The 26,235-nt window shown below is 39.7% G+C and overlaps 1 protein-coding gene across 2 annotated transcripts in view; it reads left to right on the forward strand.

Moving 5' to 3' along the window:
• LOC103474330 (beta-1,3-galactosyltransferase 1-like) overlaps window positions 1-26,235 on the forward strand; it is a 122,393-nt gene that overhangs the window by 57,393 nt on the left and 38,765 nt on the right. For both annotated transcript variants that reach the window (XM_017303782.2, XM_008425198.3), the window contains exon 2: window positions 9,641-9,696. The gene's annotated coding sequence lies outside the window, so the exon portion shown is untranslated. The remainder of the gene's footprint in view (window positions 1-9,640; window positions 9,697-26,235) is intronic.

Genomic DNA, 26,235 nt, shown 5'->3' on the forward strand with positions numbered 1-26,235 from the left:
ACAAATGGAAATGAAGCAACATCCCTTCCTGTATGTTAAGAACTTTACGCACAAATGTATCACCAGTTGGACGTTTGTTCAGCTCTAGCTCACCACTGTTGCAAACCCCTAAGAGGCTTTGTTACAATGGGGTTAAGGTTGTTGTCCAGATTGGACCTTTTTAGCAAAGTAGTACAGCAGACTCCTACTTCTATGCAGGTGAAAGGTGATGGCCACTTATCTATTGAAAGGCTAAGTGTGCAGCACAATGAAGATGACACAATTCATGTTAAAGATTGCCTGAAGAGATCCTACTCATTAAGAACTATTCATTATGAACTGAGAGGTTACAGAAGCGAAATGGGGCGATATGACCCATTTCTCCTTTGCACAGCTGCACTGATTGAAAGTAGGAGAGGAAGAGAAAAAAAATCTTATTACATTGTGATTCTAATCAGTAATGCAATTTCCATAATTTACTATGCATGGGGAAAAAAATATTTGCAGTAAAGAGGGTTATTTTAAATTTGCACTAGTTGAAAGATGTGAATGGAAACACAAAACTGATGTTTTAGTAGCAGATTAAATGAATGTTGAATATTTATTAGGTTTGTCTTAATTCTACAGAAAATAAAGGAATTATCTAATTTTCTCAAATTAGTTGAATAATGTTTTTTATCACATGTAAATTAACAGTATTTTTTGTTTTCTCAATTTTATTCAAATTTATATTAGAATGTAGCTGTAATGAAGCCCTTTTATGTATTAAATAGGCTATCTATCTTGACTATCTCTGATGAGATATTAACACAAAGGGGGTTTTATAAAAATACACAGTATGCAGTTTGGCTTTGAAACAAAACATAACTTCAGTTTTTCTAGTTTTATGGTGTCAAGGCATGTCTGTAGCACTAATACATAAAGAAAGCAGCCAAATTCAAATAAAAAAATTTAAGTTGAAAACTGGTGACAGAAATATAAAGCAGTGCATCATCAGCATAGTGAGGCCATACTAAATACAAGAGGCCCGGTAACAGAACCTTGAGGAACACCACATGTGATATTTATTCAATCAAGCCTAAAACTGAATGTCATTTGAACCAATCCCACATTTGTTGCTTATTTAGCTTATGAGTCAGTAGGTTACAATTGGTATAAATGTTAATATACATTTAAAATAGTTTTTTTTTTATGCAGCCCCCACTGAGCTTTAAAATAAACAGAATCCTGTGATTTGTCTCGGCTAAACTTTGCTTACACACCCTGCTTCTACATGAACTCCAATTTCATATTAAGACGTTTTTTTGTTTGTATATTTATAATCTGCCTTTTTTAAGGTCCCAAGTTTAAATTCTCGACAATGAATGCTGAGAGCTTGAGAGAGACCCTTAATCTTCATATTTGAGGACTTAATTATCTAAATCTCAGATTCGAATTAAAATCATAATCAGGGTTTTAATAACACAGTGCCTGCTGAAAATGTCAACCATTTACAGCTAAAAGTCATATAACAAACACAAAACAGGTATATTAAGACAAGTGTGTCTGACTCTTGTAGGTGTGTAATTACAGAAATTAAAGCTGTTTTTCTTCATTTTCAACAGCTTGACATTAACATTCAAAAATCTGGGGAAAATGCTACGGGTAAAACAGAGGGTTGCACATAAGCTACACGATATATGTGTAATTGTTATTCAGCTCCTCTAACTTTGTTCTAAACTGTCAGCCAAGTAAGAAGGAACCAAGACGGATGAATAACGAGAAAGAAAAAAAAATGATGGAGGGAGCAATTCCAGGCTGAATGGACAAAGGACAAAATGTGCTTTTCTTTGCCCATTTTATGTTTATTTCCTTAAACAAGGCAGAACAAATGGAGAGAAGCAGAATTACCTGAGAGAGAGAGGGAGTGAAAAAGGTCTGTTTTACCATTAATTTGTGTGGAACAGAGCACAGAAAAGACAAACGGAGTCAGGTTGACATTAATCATGGTGACAGCAGCGTGTTATTCTACCTTCACAAGAGGACTTGCTCTGGCTTATCCAAAAAATAAAAAATAAAGATGGATAGAGATTTATTTAAAGTGTCTGAAGCCTGAAAGATTTTATTTATTGTATGCATCCAACCTCTGAGGCTTTCCTGGTTAAAAACGGTCTGCACAAAAAAAGAGGGCAAGTTGGTAATGAAGTGGGATTGTTAAAATGGTCTAAACAGATGGGTAAAATAAAACGGGTGAATTAATAGGATAAAAATGGATAAGCAGATAGATGGATAATGTAGAAATGGATTGACGGACACAAGGAGGGGTAGGTAACAGAATTGATAGATGAATGGACAGATTGATTAATAAATGAAGTGATGGATGGTTGGTGAAATGTAGGAGGGCTTGGTAGACGGATGGAGTCGTCCAGTAGTGGGTGTTTTTGTACCATAGTGCTTTACATTTCACCTGCTGATGTGAGGTTTGGATGAACCTACCCAATGTGTTAAGCACAAGGTACAGACCAAAATGGTCTTGTACTAATCTAAGTCCTAGATCAAGTTCAGTGGTCTATGGTTGTCAACTCACTCTAAGGCTGTTTTCACGCCTGATGGTCTTGTACACTCGCTTCACTTGGGGACCAAAATTGCAGCATTTGTTACATTTCCAAGTGTTTTCACTTCCACACTACACTGCCCAACAAACCAAACCTTTTGATTTGTTCCCCCACCTCGCCTATCGGGGCGCTGCACCACGAAACACTGAAGGAAACGACTCAAAGACCTCTGAAGAAGATGAGTGCAATTTCCTCCTTCAAGAAATGTAAGCAAAAATGGAGTGGTGTTAAATTTCAGCAGTTGGTTGTAGGATTTCTCTTTGGTGTCTGGTGAAAGACAATGAGCCATTTCTCCTGCCAGCAATATATGTGCATTCGTTTTGGTTGTAATTACCCAGAATGCCCTGCCCTTTCTGCTTTTAGAGCGGTCTTTGTTCACATGCATTCAAACCGCGCCAGAGTTCACTTCAACAGAACTGAAGTCTAGGATTTTAGGCAGACCAGAGTTCTGTATTGATCATTTGTATAGTTGTCTCTACACTCACTGATACATTGTACATAACACCTTTTGGTTCAAAGAATCAAGTTTTTTTTCTTGTCAAGGAATCAGTCAATAGTTCTATTCATATATTTGCACCAGTAACTTGAGCTAAACTGGAAAACTCACCTGTATTTTTTGTTTTTGATTTTGTTTTCTTCCCCTCAAGGTAAGCAGTTTTGACATTAGAACCTCCATAAATGTTTTGTCAGGTTTTCACACCCTCGTCCGAAAGGGTCTGCTTAATAATGCAGAAAATATGTCAGATAATTCACATCTCTGCTGATCTGAAAGGCTTTAGAGAGACTTCACAAGGAAGAGAGCTGTCTTTTGTGCAAAGCCGGCAGGGTGTGGAATGCAGCTTTGCTTTGACAGAGACCCATGTGATCTGGATACGTGGCGGAATTTCAATTGAAACCGAATCCGCCGCGCGGGGCGAGTGAAATGTGACCTTGGATTTCATTTCCTTCGCTACTCTCACCGAGGAGAACGAGCGCCGGCCGGCCAAATGAAACGGAAGGGGGAAAAAAAAATCTAAGTTAATTTCCATACGTGCTCCTTGTCTCAGTTTGTCGATGTTGCCAACAGCGGCTGACAGGAAGCCTCGGGGATGAACATTAATTATCCCGTCCGTTCGGTTCCGTATCTAAACCGTATCTGTGTTGACCTTTTAGGCCACACAAAGGCAGCGGCCCCCACCCCGCCGGGGCAGTTAGCAGTACAGATCAGTGGTCAGCATTGTCGTCGGAGCGCCAGCGGGACGTCACGGCGAAATGTCAGATCTGATGGATGTGGCTGTTGGCCGTCGGATCCGAACCGAAGGGAAAGCCGATTCTCGGTGAAGTCACTCGACGTTTCCTCCGACGTTCACAAAGTTGGTTTTCTTTTGAAGGGCGCCGGTTCAAAGCTGTGAATCATGTCGGCTGTAATCACCGTGTCAAAGTAGGAAATTGACTCTAATTTGATTGGCAGCTGATTCTGAAAGGTCAGAGAAGCCCTGCAGTGCCATCTCTGAATGCAGCAAACACATATTAATCTCTAGGAAAATTACTTTTAATCTTCAAAACGTTTTATTGCCCTGGAAGCTTTTCAACACTTTCTCAATTTACAACCACAAGAAATGTCCTCAGTTGGGGTTTTATGTGACAAGTCAATACAATATGACACTGTTAAATGGAGTAAATATAATGTGTTTCTTTGGATATTTTTTCATAACTAAGAATTTGAAAAGTGTGGTGTACATTTGTTTGAGTCAAAAAGCTACATTAAAAAAATACAATACTTTCTATGCTTTCCTTTGCTAGTTAACATTATGGACTACATTGTGTTGGTCAAAACAATTGAAACCTCAGCTAGGTAACTTTATATTTAACTTTATGGCCTAAAATTTAAAGTTAAAAGGATCTGAGTGTAATGGGTATTAGATATGCAAATGAAATTCCTGCTAAAATATGTTTCATAATTGTCCTGTAATTGGTGGTTTTTGGCGCCCCCTACTGGTTGCCTATAAATTCGATGAGAAACCAAGAATTCCACGCAGTCTGTTCAGCGCTCTGCTGTGATAAGTCAACAAATCTGGTTCTCTTCTGAGTGGTGTTGGAGGTTTGTTCAAAAGGTAGCTTGAATCTTTGTTATATTATGCAGATAGATAAGTTGACCAGTAGGGAGGCTAACTGCGCCAATTGTGTTTGTCAACCACCAATTGCAGTAAATCGTCTAAAATTCAAGAGTGTGCATGATGGGACGAGTAAAAGGAGCTGTCGCATGAGGCGTTTTAGAAGGAATCACAGGAGTTACTTTGACTCACTTTGGTTACTGTAGCTTTTAGACTAGATTAAATTGGATGTCATTCTTTTTTTCATACATTTAAAGATTAGCCGTGGTATCCTTAGCTTCTTCCTCTGGCTGTGCTCGTCACCCACTGGAGCCGATTGAACGGGGATTCAGATTAAACGTCTTTCTGACTGACAGGTTTTACCTGATAAAATCAACAGTACTAATTTCACTTGACAAAGGAAGGGGAAAAGGCCATTTTAATTTGTCGCTCTGCAGAACTGCTACATAAAAAAACAACAACGCAGGAATAATGCAGCACAGCAGGCAGGTTTGAATTATGTGAAGCTTTTTAAAAAGCCAATAAAGTGATGATTCCTTTCATGTGTTGACTGAAACCAAATGTGTGTTGCTACAGCTTGATAGGCTAAAGAATAGAGAAAAGCACAAATATTTATGTTACATGGTTTTAACACCAATTGATTATCACATTATCAGTAGTTGAAGTTGTATTGTAATGTTGTTGTAATATTATTTGACTATTACAGGTTTTGGACAAAGCAAGGATTAATCCCAAACTCTTGCATCAAAAAACTTGATATATTAAGACTGCATATTTAAATGTAGTCCTTATTGAAACAAATATTTTCTCAGGTTTCTATTACAACTCTAATTGATTGCATAGAATCATTTATTCACTCCCTTTTTTTAATTTGAAGGACGAAGAAAATCTAAGCTCTTAATGAAAAGAATCACGGATTACGTACGACTTGAAACTGGGTTTGGAGGTTCATCCTTCAGTCTCCAGAAAGAGCTGATCTATAAATTCAAATGTAAATGAAATAAGTGGCTGTAATACAACATATGAAAGAGTTTAAGGGGAGCACATATACTCTATGTTATAGACATTTTGCACAAGCTCACAATGCTGGAGAGCAAAAAGGTGATTATTTTACATGCTAACCTGAAGATGTGGTTATTATTAAATGAGTGCAGTGCACCGCAGCAAAAGCAAAAATAATGCAGAACTGTTGAATAATAACTCAAAACCACTCAAATTAGGTTTTTTTTCATGTTGTCGGCTATGCTACAGTTTTGTGTTTTTTTTTAAACTGAACTGAAAAACACCAAATTCCACAGCACCTCTATATGCTAAAGTTGTCAAAGTCAAGCTAGCATAACTGGCCTACTCCCTTATCCCTGTGTCTATACTTTTTAGCTCCATCTACATGGAGTGGCTTATACCTAAAAATATAAACGAGACCGTATATCGTGTGGAGAGTTCTGAGTAATAACCCAACCTACTTTAACTTGGAAAATGGAAGATGAACATCAATTAAAAACGAGTTTCTGCAAATCACACCCCCAGTTTTCCTTTTTAATTGCTCACGGAAACGACGGTAATTAGCCTGAGACTTTGTAACTTGATACAATTACTGCGAATCCCAACATCCACTGGGTTCCCATGATTCCCTCGCTCTGCTCTCTCAGACAAACAGCACCAAGGTTGCCATCAGGTTTGGGGCGGGGGCGGGGCTCGTTGCTCATTGGACTTCTGAACGATACCCACAACACAGACACAGGACCTGGTTCTGTTCCCAAAGGGGAGACGGGTCCAAAGCCTAATGACTGTTGGCAGCACAAACTAAAGGTGCATTTGCTTTCCTTTTATTATTTCTCATTGTTGAATAATTAAGACCTACTGTTATTTCTCAGCCACCCACTGTAATGATAGCAATAATTCACATTATGCTGATTAGCACTGTGACGAGGGGAGGGAGGCGTAATGCATTCCTAATGGCACATTTCTCCCATCATCGGAAAAAATCATGTAAATGGAAAGCAGAGGCATGATTCCACCGCGAGGCAAAATGCACGACAGAGACGTCTGAATTAGCTTCTGCAGTGAGGCCGGACTGCTCTGCGTTTGTAATGCACTAATAAGTATTCCTTTGCCTCTGTTTAGTTAGGTCATTTCCCTCTCTCCATGAGCCATTTTGGAGCATGAGCAGCTTGTTAATGGCGGTGTTTGATTACTTCGGATCTGAGCTTGACAGCTGGGTGAAGCTGCGATCGGGTTGCCGACTGCCGAGCGACGACAGTCTGAGTCCACTGGCTGGAAGTTTTCTCCCAATTACTCGACTCGCCCTGCAGACTTCCTGGGGAGTGCTAGCAGAGAACGGACTCCATCTTCACTGGGGCTCATCTTCAGATCTTTCTTTTTTATTTTTTTTTTATTTCAGGGTTTCCTTTAGGCAAAGCTCTACAGTAATGTCAGTCATTTCCACTCTTGGATCCAAAATACATCAATCTCCTCAGACAACTGATTCACAGACTGCATGGAGGAACTTTCTTTTTTCCTATCTATTTTTCTGCCCCGTTGGCTCTGACAGATATGATTTTTGCAAAGAAACTACACTAACAACGTTTTCAAATATAACCAGCAGCATTGGTTACAAATTGGTATTGATATGGCATTTTTAAAAAAAATATTGTTCAGATATGTCTAACGCTAATTTAAAACGGTACCCAAATCATTTTAAATATGAAGTTTGTTTTGCTCATCTGGGTTGTCGTCCATGTCCATAAATAAAAACCGCAGCATTTTGCGGTTAAGGAATAAAACTTTATTGAAATCGTAAACCTTTTATTTACATGTATTCTAGTAAGGTAGCTTGTAAACTTGCCCCCCTCCAAACTCTGCAGTTAGCTGCTGTTTAGTGTCAACAATCTCATCATAGAAGCTCAGTAACTTAGGAAGTTTGACATTAGCATTAGCTTTGGGCATAAAATAGTTAATCCAAGCTTTAAAAAATAAACTGGTTTTAAATTATTCCTAGAGGAAATATTTATCCTAGAGTGGAGTTGATTTCACTCTAGCGTTTTTTACATAGCTAAAATTAGAATTGATTGGGTTTAATCTTCCTAGTCTGCTTTCTATGCATTGATGAAAAGGTCAATAATTTTATTATTGTCAGTTTAATTGACTGTTTTTATATGTAATTAAAAGACTGATGACATAACATGAGGATTGTGTTATGAGTTTTTTACATTTAACCCTCCTGTTGTCCTCATTTTCTGTGTATAGGGAAAACACATACAAATCTCGGTTATTTTGACCCGAGGACAAAGTTTAATGCTGAGCTAACTAAAGGATGGGTTGAGAGATTTACCCCATAACCATCTATTATTATTGATTATTAATATATTGCACTTCTTAAAGTTTTGCTTTCCAATATTGACTACAAGCTAAGACTAGCTTGTGCTAAGTAATTAGCAGATAACCGTTTTTGGTTTCTTACATTTTCATCGTCAAATTTGACTTTGCATCTTTCATGAAACTATTTAAGTATACGTTTATTTTAAATTAAGTTCATTTCTTCACCTATGTACTCTTTTGTTTTGATCTGGCTCCTGGGTAATGGTTTGCCGTTTCTATTATCAATTCATCACCTGTTCCTTGTTACTAATTCCTCCTCTTCGACATCCAGTCACCTCACTCCTCCCTGGAGTGCGTAAGCTTCTCTTTGCTTCTGCAATTTGCCAATTAAACTCCCTGCTAATGGTTCTTTTGCCAAGTCTTTCATGGGACGTTCTTTAGAGGATTTTTATGGATTACTGTTGGGGTTCCCTACTTTGCTGCTGCTGCTGCTTTGGGTTATACGCCACACCTGCAAATGAATCACCAAAGTGAAGAAGTTTATTTCAACAAAGTTGTTGCTATGGAGTGAAATACAGCTCAAAGAATGTATGCCTTTAATGTCGACTACAGTAAGTGTGACGAGATCTATAGCTAATGCCGTTTGTTCAATAGTTTTTCATTCTTAGATATAGATATGCATATATAATGTATGAAATGTTCTTCTGTACGTTTCTGTTGCAATACAGGTCTTAAATTTCATTAATAATGGTCTTAAAAAGGTCTTAAGTCTTAAATTTGACTTGGTGAAACCTGCAGAAACCCTGATTAACTGTAGAGACTTTACGACGTTGTATAAAGATTCGACAGGTCGTAAAGTGCGTACAGGACTCTTCCCCCACCCAAAGTGTGAAGACTGAGGGACGCATGGAAACATGCTTGGTCTGTACTGCAGGGGCCATGTTTTTCTGACGGTGACAATACATCAGTAATAATATTTTACTCAATATTTTCATGTCAGGCGTTAGGAGAAGTCTGTTTCAGCAGATCAGGGAAGATACTGAAACGTGAAAGTCACGTTGTTGTTGTCAGTCAGACCCATATCAAGGTTGACATCCTCAAAGTAAGAGACGACTTGAAGCACTCTGGAGAGCCTGGTGTTTTTAGGCGCAGCGTCTGCACCAGAAGCTTATTAATCAAGTGAAAAAACCCAGCTTGATGGAACAGAATTTCATTTGACCTTTTGCAGGCGCAAGTGGGTCTTGAATGATAAGTTCTGGTGAAAGATCGTTCCGTCTTCCATCGTGTCTGTTTGTTGCCACGGCTCGGAGATAGGAGGGGGGTGGCGGTGGCGGCTTCGGCATACTGATGAGCCATCGACTTGATTGCACTTAAAACTCCAGTCAAGATGCATTTCAGTCGACTCGAGCTGTTTTGGAGTTCACACGAAGGAGAGGCTGTGTTTGCGTGTGTCCAATTTGCCAGTGCATCGCTGATCTGTTGTCTTTATCTCCTGACAGAATGGGTTCAGCTAAAGTAAATTGAAATTCATTTATTCGTCTTTAAGGGATTTATTTTCTATAGATGCACAATGACGTTTCGGAAAAACATGTTGGGAAAGTTATGAATGCCGCAGATCCTCTGACCTTGCTTTGTCTTTATTTATTTTTCTTGCAGAGATGGCGTGACTAGATGGCGGACATGCCGCATCAGATGACAGCCAGCAGGGTCAGGTACGGCATGCTACACTGACCTCAGGTTGCCTGTCTGTTTGTCAAATCACTGCGTAGTTGGGGGTTAAGCCCATTTCTGATTTTAAGAGTCTCTTCATAAGATGCTGACACAGTAGATGTCTACATCACTGAGCTTTTAACGGGAAGGAAGCCAAGAAGAGGGAAGAAGGCTGGAGTTATTCTTGCCTCTGAGGCGCACTCTTTCTTTCACAGAAACGTAGATACACCATCCAAGAACAGTTTTGGTGTTACAAAAACAAAGCAAAAATGTCTAAATGATAACCTTAGAGAAGCAATTATAGCTGCCCATCAGTCTGGTGAGGTTTGTAAAGCCATCTCCAGACTATTTGAAACACCTGCCGCCAGTGTTTTAAGTACTGTACAAACTCTAAAAGCTTTGCTCAGCATGTTAAAACATTGAAGTCTGGCACCTTTAGAAAAAAACTGAACAAGAATGACTTGCTTTGCTTAGACATTACGATAGCAGAAAAGCTGCTTCTGCACAACGAAGAAGTTGGAGGATGATAGCGTGGCGTGTTTATTAATACAATAATTAAGACAGAACTACAAAATAAACATACATTTTGCATAGATGAAGAAAACACCTTTATCTGCAATTATGTTTTAGCCAAAACTCTAAGAACTTTTTTTTTTTTTTTTTTTACCTCCAACTGGTTCAAATGCACCATATGTATGTTTCTGCATTTTAGGCAATGATTTTATTATTATTTTTTGCTTATTTAAAAAAGTAATTTATTTATTTATTTTATTTTGGGTTTAAAGAAAAGTCTGGAGAATGTGGCAATTTTTTTTATTCAATTAATAGTCAGAATAATTTATTACTGCAACAATCCCTATAATTTACTGTCTTACCTACATATCCTCAATTGGATTCATGTGTGGACTTTGACTAGGCGATTCTAAAACTTAAATATGCTTTGATCTAAACCATTGCATGGTAGCTCAGGCTGTATGTTTTTAAGTTATTGTCTTGTTGGAACCTCATTTGTTTTGTTTTGTTTTTGGCTTTCTACTTCCTGTTCTTGTACTCCTGGCTTATTGGTCCCCTCCATCCTTCCCTGCCTGTCAGTTTGGTGGACAGCTACGTCTTGTTTGGTTTGTGCTTCTGCTGTACTTGTTACAATCTGGGATGACGGCTTGAGCAGAGATCTGTCGGATCTGTCTGCTGTGTCTCTTTGGTCTTCTTGATGCTGTTTGTTAGCTAATGCCTCTGAGGGCTTCACCAAACAGCTGTGTTATGATTAGATTAAATTACACACAGCTGGACTTTACTAATTATGCATGTTCTGAAGGCTGTTGGTTGATTTTAATCAGGGATATCAGAATCGAAAGACTAGAACCGCCTTTCAATATCGTTCATGCTTTTGTCATATTTTTCAAACATTTCCATTTCATATTTGTACTCTGTACTACCACATAAAACACCCGTATGATATATCGACATTTGTGGCACACCAACACATTCTTCAAGTTCTATAGACAAATGTTGGACCCCCTACATGCTGTATTACTTCTGTTTGCAGTTAGATTTCAACTTTTGTCAATCAATGCATTCATTCTCTTTCATAATACTGAAATCACTAAATCTTCTGTATATCAGCGTGAGATGACTTTTGTTGGGAATTGGCACTGTAACAAAAGAACTCAATTGAATTAGAATCGACCCAAGATGGCTGCCCACTTTGATTGAATTACTCCCAGGCTCCACGTTTCGTGATGTGAAACGCAAAACAGAGAAGACAAAGAGAGAAACGTACGAGAGCACAAAGCAGCCAAACGCATTCCTGCACTGTGCGTTCTGTGTTGATCAACATCAGCTGGGCGTTTGGTGATCAGGGCCTTTTAGAACCTCCTGAACGGACCAAACCATTTCTGCAACTGGAGGAGATTGAGGTTGAATATTTTACAGAACGAGAAGAAAAACTGCAGTTTCAGAATTCTGGACAAAACTTTTTGGTGAAAGTTTTCCCTCTGACAAGTTTTACCCCCCCAACATGCCAACAAGTGATGAGTGGGGGGGTCTGGGGGGGCTGTAGAGAGGAAAGCAGCATGCAGGCAGCAGCAGACATGCAGTGGGATTCAAGACGTTTTGCATTTGGAGGTTTCTGTCAATATGTCAAATATATATGTTGTATTAATATACAAGGGACACATGGATCTTACTTTGATTTGGTTAGATGAAGGCTTTATTTTAAAGAAATAGGCCATGTTAAGAAAATAAAAATATATAAGTTATATATTTCTTATATAAAGTCAAAATATCACAAGAATCTTTATTACAAGAATAAATTCATATGAGAAGTCATATTCTGTCTTTTTGTAATATTATGACTTTATTATTGTAATATGAGGCATTCCCTTCAAGTGAGTTTTTAGCATCAAGCAGTGTGTTGTGGATAAAGTAAGTGCTTGACCTGTTTCTTGAAATAATGTTTCATTCCTGCAGCATTCCACAGCCAAAACATGGAGCGCTTATGTGGTGAAAAGTGAGACCTGCATAATCAGCTATTCTGGTTACGTTGTCAGGAGAAATGTGCTGACTCATTCTTGTCCACATCACCACAACAATGCTGGTCAGAACAGGAACTGAATGCTTCTATATTAATCGTGTGGTTACGTTTCCAAACTAATAAACGTAGACATTTCTCCCGGCTTCCATCGCCACTCTGGATACATGGACCTGAATTTTCCCTTTCAGAGCTGGAGACATAACAACTTTAGTCTGGACATTGTGTTATTCGTCAGTGCAATGTTGCAGGTTTAACATCCCCAAGTGTTAAAATGAGAAAGAATTAGTGTGTTTTATGGGGCTTGAGCTAGCATACAGCCATGCCTTTCACTTAATGTGAAATACAACTGCTAAGTTTTTTATTAGCACTACAGGAGGAGCCCTCCACAAATGAATTTTAAAGTTTACTCGAATTCTTGTCTCTCGACATCATCCTCATTATCTCAGATGACGGGGTGTAAATCTGGCAGTTTATTCTCGCTCTTGGCCACTGAGGCAAACTGTTGCTAATGTCTGTTTAAATAAGACATAAAGAGCAGCTGTCACTCTGTTTCTATTTGCTGCTCAGTGCAAGCGGTCGCCTGCAGAGAGGGAAACGGTTATCTTCCATATGTCAGATGCTCCGCATGAGCTAAAGTTCAAATCCCCTACATATGTGAGCTTCCCCAACGCCACGAGCGGGAACTCTGCGAAAAGGTCACCCCTCACAGTAAATGAAGGGAAAAGGCCGGCCAAAGCTCCCCTCTCCCTCCCATCATAATGTTTTTAGCCATTAGCGAGCTTCTGCAACTGCCACTAACTCCCACACACCTAATCACCACTCAGCACGGTAAATTAATACATGAATCATATTACTAATCTGCATATAATTTGCATTTTAGCCATGAAGAGTATTTTAGCATGATGTCATTTTTAATTGCAGCAGCTCCGCAGCCAGACAAAACGGGTGCTGCATCTGTGTTGTGGCGTTCAAGGGCCTAATTGCGCTGAAATTCCCTTTTTCTAAAGACAGTCGAAAAGGAAAGCGTCACGTTAGGAATGTATTCAAAACTCGCTTTGTTCGTTGCCGGGAAAACCTGTCAGTTTCAGTTTTGTTGAAGGTCATTTTCAAAAACTTGAGTCTAAATACAGATAAATTAAACGCAGGCTTTCAGATGAAGTGAACAAACGCAGAAGCAACACGAAACGTCCGATGTCCAATGCAGTCTTTTAGGTATTTTTAGCACAGAGTGTGTTTTTGTAGAGATGGTAGCAAAAGGAAGTAAAAAAAAATCAATAATAATAAAGCACCATATAATAATGGGGGGAAAAAATACATAAGTACTGCATAAAACTCCAGTGGAATGTGAATGCATGGCTGATTCGTTCACCGTCGTAGGTTAAAACATTAAGTGGAAGCATAAATATGTCAGTGGGATTGATGAGGAACATACAGCATCCCCTGTTTTCTTGGATCAGCAGTAGAGAGACTTGTCAAGTACTTAATATGTTAATTTAAACATACAAAGGCAAGAATTTGCTTCCTGTTTAGCTAAATAGTTGGGATCCTTCTAGGAGATGATTTTAATCCCAGTTTGAAAGAAAAAGTATTTTTAATGTATTTTATTGGGTTTTTACTTGATGAACTAACAAAATGAAGCCCACAATTATGAAGAAGGAAAATGTCAAATTTTAGCAAAATAGAAATATGTATGGGCTGCATATTTGTGATTATAACTAGTCAAAATTTGTAAACAAAAATTGGATATGAATATGTTTGTGTGTCTGTGTAGATGTTTAGTGATCATCCAATAGCCTATTGGTGAAATAATTGAACGTTATGCCCCACAGATCCCAGCTTTGCATAACTTCTTCAAAAGTACCCCAGAGGGCACTTTATCATGTCTCGGGACCAATTTTTTGCTCTTTTCTTCTAAGAATACATTACTCCACCAACTCGTACATCTTCCAAAGGTGTTTTTCTTTTCAGTCGTCATAGCTAAAATCTGCAAACGTACTGCACCATTTGTCATGCACGGTCTCATCAGCCGACCACGCTCAAGTATCATCCAGTGGTGATGAGTTGCATCGCCAAGCAGCAAAAGTGAAGGCAGGCACAATACTGGGTGGAAAAAAACAACAAAAAACAAAAACCTTCGAGATGCACTTCTTGGAACGCTGCAACCCATTAGTCAATTTGGCTGATCAATCATGGCTGAATTATTGCGGGTCATTACAAATGCGAAACCCTGAATGCTGGCCTCAGGGGAAAATCCATTTTGGCGTGGTGGGAGGCGGAGAGCTGAGTGGAAAAGAATTTAGTACGTGTGTGAGGATGCGTGAACTCTACATAATTAATTGTCAGTGCAAACGTTAATTTATCTCCGCGAACAGAACGTGTTAAATGTATTTTCCTTAAGGGTCGTCCCTCGTTTCGAGTGCAGCTTGTGCGCTTCCCCTAAATGAGCTCTGCTTGACCTGCTGCTTGATTTATTGTAAGGAAAACTGTGACAGCGTGCACACACTGATGGACTGCACACCCAGAGGCAGTGCTAAAACTGTTGAGCCTTTATTGCACAGTTTGGCGCCCTCACTGACTGGCATTATTCCATTTCGAGGGATTCCTTAGTGATTATGGCCAGGGAAGTACAATAAACACTCTTGTGCCGTCAGATCAATAAAGCGATCTGACGAAAGGCGTCCAAAATATCACAGCTGGGAAGGCCAGTTCTAAAAGATTGGACCTGCCACTCTAAATGAGAATCTGGTGAGGTTTCTATCGACAAGTAGGCTTTGAAACAAAATCCACAGGAGTTTTTTCGGTAATTTTGTGGAACGATTTAAGAATGTGTGTGTTTTCTAAGAGGTATAAGCTGTGAGTATGCGTTTTGTCTGATACAAGAATCACTAATAGCATAAATGTGGGTCTAAAAGAACATATGATGGTAGCATTTTTAAACTTTTAACACATTTTATGAGGAAATTAGCAGAGTTAACAACCTCTGTGTAATTTCTAGACAGACTTCCTATCAGATGTTGTGAGCTTTAAATATCACGAGATCTCAGTAGACTGCGGGGTTCAGTGACTTATTTTCACTCTTTTTTCTGTAACCATTCACATTAACCTCTTTAAAACTCTGAGGGGTTAATGAAACACACAGGAAATTCTTGAATTTTGTAGTTGTCAAGACGAGTCAGTCACCAAAATTTTGGTCAGAAAGAGTTGAGTGGATCTCCGCCTGTTTGTGGTTCAGTATTGACAGATTCCAAAACAAACTGCACCCTGGGAAGCTGAAAAATTCTACTTGGCACTATTGGCTACCTTTTGGAAAGCAGCCCTTCTAGCAGTGCCATTAATTTCCCTTACCACTGATTGGTTGTACCATAACCTGACCATTGCTTTTTTTTTTAATTCTGCTCAATTCCCATCTTCGTTCAGTGCTCTGTCTGTCTTTGAGCTTGATTTTTCTGGTTCAACTTCAATCAGGGAGTTGTGAACGATGATGTTGGGGGTTATTTTAGAATTGTAGTCTGGCAATTGAAGGTTATAGTCTGGCAATGGCAAGAAATGATCAGAGCCATGTTGGCTACGCTTTCCAATAAACTTCATAGTGTAGATTCCTTCACACTAAAGCTGGTACAAGACATACGCCACAGCTAAATGTTAGTAGGATCAAGAGGAATGTATGACATTCTTTTTGCTGGCACAGATGTCATGGCCCTACCACCACTGGGTTGTTTACTTGACATGTAAATTCTGCTAAGCTTCATCGAACTGGCGTATTACATACGTCCCAGTCAAATAGCGATTGGGTAAAATCAGATCCAATCATTTAAAACCTAAACAGAGTCCATGCCTCTAGCAAGCAATTCTTTCTCAATAGCCGAGGGTCCAGACCGTGCAACGCGTAGAACAGGAAACTGGTTTATACCAGGCTAGCAGAAACTCCAAGAGCAGAGTTGAGGAAAATGTTAGTTTTTGCAGTAGTGCCAAGAGTGTTACTATGTATAACATATGCATAATGCATAACAGTGGATATTAAGGTATATTTAGTGTTTGAACTTTTAAAATAGGAACCTTTCTTAGTGGGGATGTTAAGTCTCCATAGTTTTTAGCAATACTGGTATCCCAAACCCCTGAAAATACCAGGCGTCCAGTTTACCTCTCCTCTTTAAATGTAAAGAATACGATCATGAGACCTCTGTTAAATAAAAGACTAGTACTTGTCTCCTGGTTTTGACCTGTTGCTGGGACGACCAGAACAAACTCGAACCTCAAATTGAAAGTAATGTCTGATTGAAGAGGTCACATAGGGGAGATTTGGCCATTTTGGACAGTTTGAGCAAACGCTTCATGGATTCAAGATGAAAAACAGCTAAAAGCGCAATCATGATCATCTCCAAGGATGTTCTTAATAAAGACAACAAATAAATACTGAGTAGTACAATACCAAACACATACCAATACCAACTGAGTGCATCTTTGATGGCTCCTAAAGAAAGACTACAGCCGTTTTAGAGTAAACCAGAAATGTCAGAACTCCCCGTGTCTTTATGTTCCCCCAGAACTCCAGCGTCAGTAACTTCCTGTTTGTAAAACCTAATATCTGTGAGAAAACTAGAAATTGTGTCACCACTGAATCTGCCGTTTTAAAGAGCTGTGAAGAAAGAAAAAAAAAAACCGGAGCATTAGAGCCTCCTCTCTGTGTTGCGGTGAGCTGTAACTCGTACTCACTTGAGCAGACGACTCTTTTCCTCGCCACTCGGAGCATCTCTTGACAAATGAAGGTTTCATCTAAAGTGAAGCTCGGAAGCTGTTTTTGTTTTGAAATCAGTGGAGCGCATCCTCTCCTTAAAGTTGTTTTTCACTTCGCCGCTAATTTAAAGTTTTTTGGCTGACACATCCTTGAGAGGAGTCCATAAACATTCAGTCACCAGCCGGAGCTGTCTGCAGCTTTAACGGCTTCTCCCGCGTCAGATCATCACACCGCTGCTCTCGCTCGCAAACCGTTTTGCAGACACAAGCACAGTTGCTTGTTTTATATCCAGTCACTGGATGGCCATATGTGTTCCGAGTTCCTGATTTTAGTCTGAAGGTGTTTGTCGTTTGATATTTTGTAAAGGTGAGATTTCCTTGTGCACTCACAGCTTCAGATAACAGGTAGACATGACTGATATAAGAACACAAATTAGTGCTTTGAAGAAAAAAAAGATGGAAGGCACAGCAGATGATATTGTTGGCAAGAAATTGGAGAATGTTTGGCTACATTTAAATAGCTATATTTTGAGCTTTATATGATGTTATTCCCTCATCAAAAACATCTCTGGAGTGTTGCTTTGATTTCTTCATACATGTTTTAGTAATCCTTGAATCAACCGTTCTACCCCTCACACTGCCGTCACTCAGCTCCTTCAGACTAGCCAGCATCAATTAGCATGGTTGTGATGATGAGACAGAGGCCTCTTTCAAGGTGTCAATTTGTGAAGCCAAATTTCTTTTATGTGTGATATATATATACAGCATTTTTATAACAACTGGAGGTAAGTTTGATTGTGCTATAAAATGGCACTATGTGCCTGAAAAATGCATAGTCTGACAAAAAAAAAAAAGCAAAGCAGCCTTACGTGGAACACATGTTCCGACAAAGTTGTGAAATACCAGAAATCTGCTTTACCACCTGAACCAGTGGCTCCCGCTGGAGAACGCAGAGTAAAACTTTACGACCCCAGACGAGAGCGAGCGCTAAGGCCCCTCAGACACCTGCACAGCGTAATATCACAGCAGTGAGACGGTAATTCAGCTCAGTTCAGTTTATCTAGATAGAGCCGATTCACAACATATGACGTCTCAACACACTTTACAAAAATAATCATTTATGTACTCCCATAATTTGAAGTAATTAACATTTTTTTCAGACATTGTTTTATTTAATTTTCGTCTCTGAAAGCTGCTGAACTATGACTGAAAACCAAAGAAAATAGTTGAATGTGCACTAAGAATTTAAAAAGTTCAACTTTTAAAAATAATACTTAAAAATAAAAAATAACCTTTTGATATGTTCAGACCTATTCCTATTGACTGATGCCTCCAATTTTATCTAGATTTTTTTTTCTTTCCATATATCGTTTAAAAGAATAATGCCTAATAATTTCAGTCATGAGCAACATGAAGAGCCATGTTGTGGGAACCAATGGGGTGAGTCACTTCTGTTACGCTAGCTTACTATTTTAGGATTCCATGAGCAAAATGACTGTTGTATTTCTGCTTAGTATCAAAACAAAATGAATAAAAATATCATTGATGTGATGTCATAGCAGCCCATATGTGTACCTTTTAATCTGAATACATTTTACACAAACTTCTTCTGAAGGAGAATTTATCAGTAAAACGTCACCGTTGTATTTAGTCCACCTCCATCTTTTTGACCCCTTAAGTTCCGATTTGCATCTCTCCTAATATGAATTGAATGTAAATCGCGGTTGTTTCATTCATGTTTTGTGGGTGTGAATGGCCCATGGAACCTGAAAAGCCACTCGCTTGCCTTTTGAATGTTAAAGCGAAGAGAAAACCCTGCGTGTGTGTACGGCAGTAGAAATCCACATTTGAGCTTAACCACCAATGGCAAGCTATCAAGGTGAAAGCGCATGAAAATGAAAACGCTGTTCCTGAGAGAGACGTGCCGGCGCAGCCTCCTCCGGTGCATTTTGTGATTCTTCACTCTTCTTGTATGGTAAATCTCCTTTGCCCACTCGTGCTCCCACTGTTTACCCCTCACATCTTTCCTATACTCTGCGCAGTTCCCATTTCCCGGAGGTGTTTTCAGCTGGCGCACCCCACCTCTTTGAACTGGGATGTTTGATATCTGAAATGAGCAAAGGAGTCCTGGCTGGGAAGCTTTCTCCTCAGCAAATCCTCCAGTCTTTTGTGTATTTAATGAGCAATTGCATACTCTTAACCATGCATGACTTTGATAAAGCTAAACTCTGTGGATGAATAGGCCCCCCTCCCTCCACGTATTGACGGCACACTTCATAGAGCTCCGCATTGCCTTGGCTTCATTGTGGGGGCTTGGACTTTGGGACAATGGTGGTTCTGATCCTGCATAAATTAGAAACGGGTTCAAAAGCCAGTATTTTTCGATGCACATACATCACGTCGGCGTTTTGTCAACTAGCTCATTGTTCTGTCTTTGCCGTCTTAAAGGGGACAGGAACGGAAAGGCAGGAAGAAAAATGAAGGCAGGGGGAAAAACGTGATGTGAAAAATACACAGTAAACGATAGAATATGTTCATCTTTGCTCATCAGTCATTTTCATGTTTACTGCTACACCTCTGTTTACTGCTGAAAATACAGAAATAAATTAAACACTAAAGTTTCCACAGTTTTGACCAACACAAGTGAGACCAACACACACATTTAGTTTGCACTCTTGTATGTGGGAGTGCAAACTCTGGGGCCATTCTGGTGACTCCAAGTGGGTTGGATAGCATAGTAAGAGCTGTGTGTCGGTGGCATGTTATGTAAAAGTAGTTGTTGGACTTATTTCAACTTGAAGGGTCAATTCAGACACACTCATGAGCTGTAGTGGTTGTACACAAACAAATATTTGACTTGACTACTGATTATAACCAGTCTTTACAGAGACCAGGGATATTAGTAAGACTTGGCAGAGCCTTGGTGTGTGTGTCTTTTTGCTGCAAGTAAAGTTCCAGAGCAGAAAATGACTAAAAGATTCAGTTTAAATGCTAATGTTTTCACACCTGATAGTCCGGTAGACTCCAAAATTGCAACATTTGTTACGTTTTCAGCTGGTGCTGTTCACTTGTGTGAAACGAACAAACGCTTTGGAAAACCAGACTATTCTGAGCTTTTCTCCCTCACAAAAATATGATTTGTACCACTTCCATATTTTGGATTAAATCAGATACATATCCGATGGTTTTCAGAGCGTCTGCCGTCTGAACATTCATGTCGCATTTAATCCAACTTTTATGGCAATTATAAGAAATGTGACATAATTCTGCGACAGCAGAAACCAGACTCTGTAAATCCATTTCCAGAAACAAAACCCGATGCTGTGAACGGGTAGCCCAACACCTCGTTTCCACAGAGCGCTCCACCATGGGTTAGTACACCATTTTGTCTGTTTCTACGCCATTCCTGGAACCTCCTCACCTGTAGGTCCATTGGACAATGTTATAGTTAGTCCATTGATTGGGGGATGGAACAACATCAAGATTTACTACTGAGTCATATTTGTCACGGTGCTACTTTAGCTGAACATTAGACGTTTGGGTCTCACCCCGCCTTCCCAGTGAGTCCACTGAAACCTTTTTCTGAATCGCCGGACCAGAAAATGGCAAACTGAATTGTAACAACTCGTGTTGTCCCACTAAGTAGAAACAAGACATTACAGTACATGCAGTCTGGGAGATATTAATGATGACTCTAAAGTCACCCCATTTTAAAAGTGTGTTTATCAAATTAATATTATTAAAAATGAGTAATGGAACAACTTTGTGTGAACAGAAGTTATTTCCCCCTGTGTAATAACTACTTGTTGCCAGCAAGCCGACCAGCAGATGTCACTTCCTGAATATTAAACATAATGCGCAAACTGGAGTACAGAGATAGAAAAATGTCATTCAAGGAATTAAAAAAAGGGAATTTAAAAAAATCTGGAGCTTCCATATTTTCCTGAACGCAATAAGAGGAAAATAAAGTCCAATTTTCCACATTGCCTACTTTTAAAAAGACCTATAACATGTTGCATTTTTGTATTTCATCATTGAGGTGATACAAAACCTCATCTGAACACATGAGCTTTCAAGATGATTCAAAAAGGGGAAAAAAATGACACTTTTGGATGATGAAAGATAAGCTGATATAATCAGTTATTTTCCTATTCATGGTGAATTTACACAGGAGCATTCAGCTCATTAAAATTATCACAATAAAAGCAGCTGCCACAGACGTCTGAACCCCAGACCCGGGCTTCATGCTCGCCAGCTGATAAAGAAACAATTAATTCAAAAGTTATTCTTTCCCAGCAGACGTGTCCAGAGGGGGGGGACAACAATTTTGTTGTTGGTAGAAGAAGAAGTGGCGATGGTAATTAGAAATGCAGCAATTGTTGCAGCAGTGATTTCTGCTCCACATCTCATGTTGTTACTGTATCTGCATTTCCAATAAAAACTTTGACGTTGTTCTGTTAATGTCGGGGAAAAAAAACACAATTTTGAGATTGTAACAGAAATAGAGACGCAGTTAAAATCACACGTGAATAAGTTTGTTCACTCCATAAACCTGGCTATCTACTTCAACTGTGGCCATGTTGTGGGAGATTATTATGAAATGGATTGGTTATGTTCTACAGATGAAAGCTGTTATTTGAAACAATTTCTCATTTTTTTGTTCTGTTCCCAGCATTTAAATTTTGTTATTTAGTTGTATGTTTAGTTTGCTGTTAACTTGCAGTAAGAAGGTCACCGGGGGGTCAGGAAGTCGAGCCTGCAGCTGTTTATTTCTATAAACCAACTTGTGATATTTCCATGCTGGCTGCTGAGGGACAGAGGTTTGAAGTTGGTTCAAACTGACTCCTCACTTAGACAAAAAAAAAAATGTCAATATGCTAAAGGTCTGCAGCAGTGTAATATTGTTGAAGCATTAATATTTGATTTAGTTTCTGCATAGCCTTGTGCTGCATAACACTGGAGGATTTGATTCAGTTTATTTACATATGTTTAAATTTGCAAACTAGATCTAGATCAGTTTATGGCTCAGGCTGTATAATCTCCTACTTGATGGATGCCTCATTCATCTTTAAATGAAGCTCACTTGTCAGAGTTATTGTTGCCGGAAGCAGAGCTGCTCGGCTTACCGACACTGAATAGATGGAGAAGGATTCATAAAATCATCGCTTCCTCCTCTGCAATCCTCCATTACCAGAAAGGCATTTCTTTTCTGCTTGTGAGCAGCAACAGAAGACAGGAGTTCAAGGACTCTGCAAGGACTCGGATACTTGAAACCCCCGCCGCCCTCCCCTCGCTTATATCCTCACACAGACACAATGACAGCTCCTCCTTCCACCTGCCCGCCTCTTTCTTGTCCTCCGGTATGACACTGAGAAATGAGGGCTGCTCTGACCTTGCAGCAACTTGCAAATGTGCACCTAACTGCTTGGCGCTCGGCTTCAGCTCATCCACACATGCTCCGTCACGTGTTGGGGAGTGGAATGCAGTGGAATGCTGTTTTTAGGTTCTCTGTCCTCCCCTTGGGGGGTTCATATCATCACAAGGTCCAGCAGTCAACATAACCCCTCGTCAGCTCTTTTCCTCCACCTCCCTGACCATCACACCTTCAGAATAATAAGTGTGCGAATCAGCCGCTCCATTGGCAAACGGCTGCACTGTAACCCTCACCCTTGCCCTTAAGCGGGACCAATTAGCACCTCCCCTTGCTTCGGTTTTGCCCCAGTGGTTGCTCTGGATTTTGTTCATGACCCCAACTACCCAATGAATGTCATTGCAGGCTGGATTAGGGTCCCATCATTCATTACTTTACTCATTACAGTTTGTCTCGGAAGGTACAGGACCGTCAGATAGTCTAGAGTTCGCAAGGGTTGCTCTTGGTTTAAACCGGGCTATGCACCCTTGGCAGCCCATGAGATTTGTCTTGTCTTTCAAGGGACGCTTGAAAATGCGCAGTGCAGTGGGAGCCCCCATCGTGGAGGCAGAAGAAATTGAAGTGGAAATGACAAACGGGACTGTGGAGCCCCAGCTGCCAGGAAGGACAGAGCTCAGGGGGAAAAGCAGCCAAGTCTCTAGAGGATAAACTACGTGAGGAGGAGATTTCTCCTCACCTTGAAGGGAGCAAATCTGACAGGCAGAAGTCACCGTCAAAAAAACTGCAACTGAACTTTAATGCATATTGTTTTGGCTGTATATGTATCAGTTAGTTCTAAACCTTACAGTGCTATAAAAAAATATGCACGCCCCTTGAGTTTTTCAAATTTGGACAGCCCAAACATCAATGTACTTTATCTGGATTGTCCGTTAAGACTATCACAAAATAGTGTGCAATTGAACTCGAAGTAAAAATTCATCTTTTACATCCTTGCAAGGACAAGATCAGATCTAGTCCTGGTTTCTGATGGTTAATGGGCAAGAAGTACATAACTGATGTAGACCGTTCGGATAATCTAGCATGGCTGTTGTTCTGTCAGAGGAAACTAGAGTACCTGAAGAGAACCCAACTATTCAAGGGAACAACATACAAACTCCCTGCATTTGGGCCCCAGCCAAGAATCAAACCTATTTCTGGCTTTCAGAATTTATAACCAAACAGTGTCAACCTTCCTGAGTCAATACTTTGTAGAAGCATCAATGTAGAAGGTATAACTCACACAGGATTTGACTCTTTCCTACCATCTTAGATTGGATGGAAAACACCAATGACTAAACATGTTCAAATCTTGCCCCAGATTTTCAATTGGATCTACGACTGGACTTTGACTGGACACATGAATATGCTTTAACACAAATCACATTATTAAAACTGTAGCTGTAAGTTTCAGGTAATTTCCTTCCACTGTCCAGACAATTAAAATTGATAATGAAGTGTCAATGAAATATAAATTTAAAACACTGACCAATCATTTCATGGTACAGATTACATGATGACTGGAATCTCATTTGATGTCATTTTGAGGTATAAAACTACGACCTGACTGTTAAGACATCGTCTTTTCCATCCTGGAACTGGTCCCTGTTTGAACATTTCCTTAATTAAGCAAACTTTTTAAAAATTTGACAAGATGATGGATGATGGACTGAAAATAAATGACATAATTTAGACCCTATTTACTGATTAGAGACTTCTGAATACAGTTGGTTGGATTGGATTTTACCATGCATAATTTTCCTACCATTTTATGATTACTGTATTTTCCGCACTATAAGGCGCACCTAAAAACCTTCAATTTCCTCAAAAGCCGACAGTGCGCCTTATAATCCGGTGTGCCTTATATATGGACCAATATTGAGCCACAACAGGTCTAGCAACTACGGTAAGCAGCTGCCGACTTCATTTTCCCCGGTAGAAGAAGAAGTGCGCAGTCCATGCTGGGATACTTGTCAGAACGCTGGTTTGTTAATAAAGTTTAATAATACATTTAAAGCCAGGAGGGGGAGGGGCGGGGGAAGAGAGACAGAGACTGCGGTGGCAGTGTGTCAGTTGGTTTGTGTTACCCATTTAGCAGTTGGGCACAATATCACAACACCAAAACCGTGAGTGAAACAGCAACTGGGGCAGCATACTATATAAAGTACTCGGGGAACACTTCTTTACATTGTGGATGTGTAATAATAGAGTACCCAAACTGTAGCATCTATTCAATGCGCCTTATAATGCGGTGTCCCTTATATATGGAAAAAGTTTTAAAATAGGCCATTCATTGAAGGTGCACCTTATAATGTGGTGCGCCTTAAAGTGCGGAAAATACCGCATAGCCTGGTTTGTGTTGACCTATCACATCAAACTCCTTTTAGTCTGACTGATTGTGGCAAAGGCGTGTGAATAATTTATATAGGGTAAATCTGAGAATGATCAAAAACACAGCTGTTTTCAGCTGAAACATTCACATTACGACTAGCTGGAGTGTTTATCCAATCTCTTGCTTTTAGGCCCGTTTCCAATGCCACTGAATGGATGGCGTATTGTAATGCTCAAGGCTGGACAGAGTAAAAAAAGCTTGGCGTCTTAGAAAAATAAAGTTTCCACATAGGAGTGGACTCAAGCATGTAAGAGGATTTCACCTTCACTCACAACTCTCAATCAAACCACTCTGGATACGGTGTAAAGCAAGTGTGTGGCTTAGCAACAGTTTGTCGAACCAAACAATGTGGAAACAGAGGCGAGTTTTGGCACGCGTCCATAATCAGCAGAGCAGATTCAACCAGCGGTGTCCTACCTTCTTCAGAGAGACGTCGTACAGACCGTCTCCTCTATATTAATTAGGAGAGTCAGATGTGTAGCTTTGATATAAACCCAGCAGGAGGAAGAGTGATGCGCTTCATCAAGAGATTAGAGAGATCAGAGCGACTGAATTCTTGAAGGTGTGTGTGGGTGGCAGCATTACAAGCAGCAGGTGGGTGTGAGCAGCGGAATAAAAGCCCAGTCAGTTTAATGACAGGGTCAGCTTAAATCTCCTTTCTTACTATTCCTTCGATATACTAGAGTTGCTCTATGAAATTCTTCTGATTTCCAGCAGTTTAGGCTATTGGAGCCTTTGCTGGAGTGAGGAAGCAAGACTTTTTCTGTCTCTGATGTTAATCTGAGTCATGGGAAATGTGGAAAACCTGCTTATATCCAGTCTTAGTCTGAGAGCAGCATCACAGCTGCAAACCGTCGCTCTAAAGCACCTTTAGATGACAAAAATTGTATTTAGTTGATCAGTACCAGCCTAACTAAAAAGTTTGTTGCCCTAAAGCACTGATTACAAACAATAGTTGTGCTAATGCTAAAGTGCTATACTAACATGGTATTTAGCAGACCATGTTGTTACATGCCATGTTGCAACATGGCATGTACATGGCATAGGGTCAATTTTGTCACACAAATACCTGTATGCCTTTGGCTCAACAGCCAACAAAATTAGAACTCCAAAATGTATCTAGAAAACTTAATTCAGGGCAAGCTAAGTGCGCTAGGTGTTTTCACAGTTAGCAAAAACGCTGAAGCACAAAACAAAAAATAAATAGCTCTGCTCTATAGGAATGTCTATTGCTAGAAATGTACATTACAAAGAAGCACACAAACGTTTTCCCATGTGCTGCACAAATATGAATCATTTCCCAAACAAAATAACTTGCAGGGTTTTTGTCTCCAACAAGAATTTGGCGTATTTATTGGAGGATACGTGACAAATGGTAGGTTTCTGTAAAGCACAGTTTACAAATGGCCTATACGGTTGGGGCAATCCCAACATTGTACGTCTTTAATAGTATGATGTTTTTATGTTGGATCATC

This window comes from Poecilia reticulata, chromosome 2, assembly GCF_904066995.2.
Source record: "Poecilia reticulata chromosome 2, P_reticulata-male-v2, whole genome shotgun sequence".
In the NCBI taxonomy this organism is placed as follows: domain Eukaryota; kingdom Metazoa; phylum Chordata; class Actinopteri; order Cyprinodontiformes; family Poeciliidae; genus Poecilia; species Poecilia reticulata.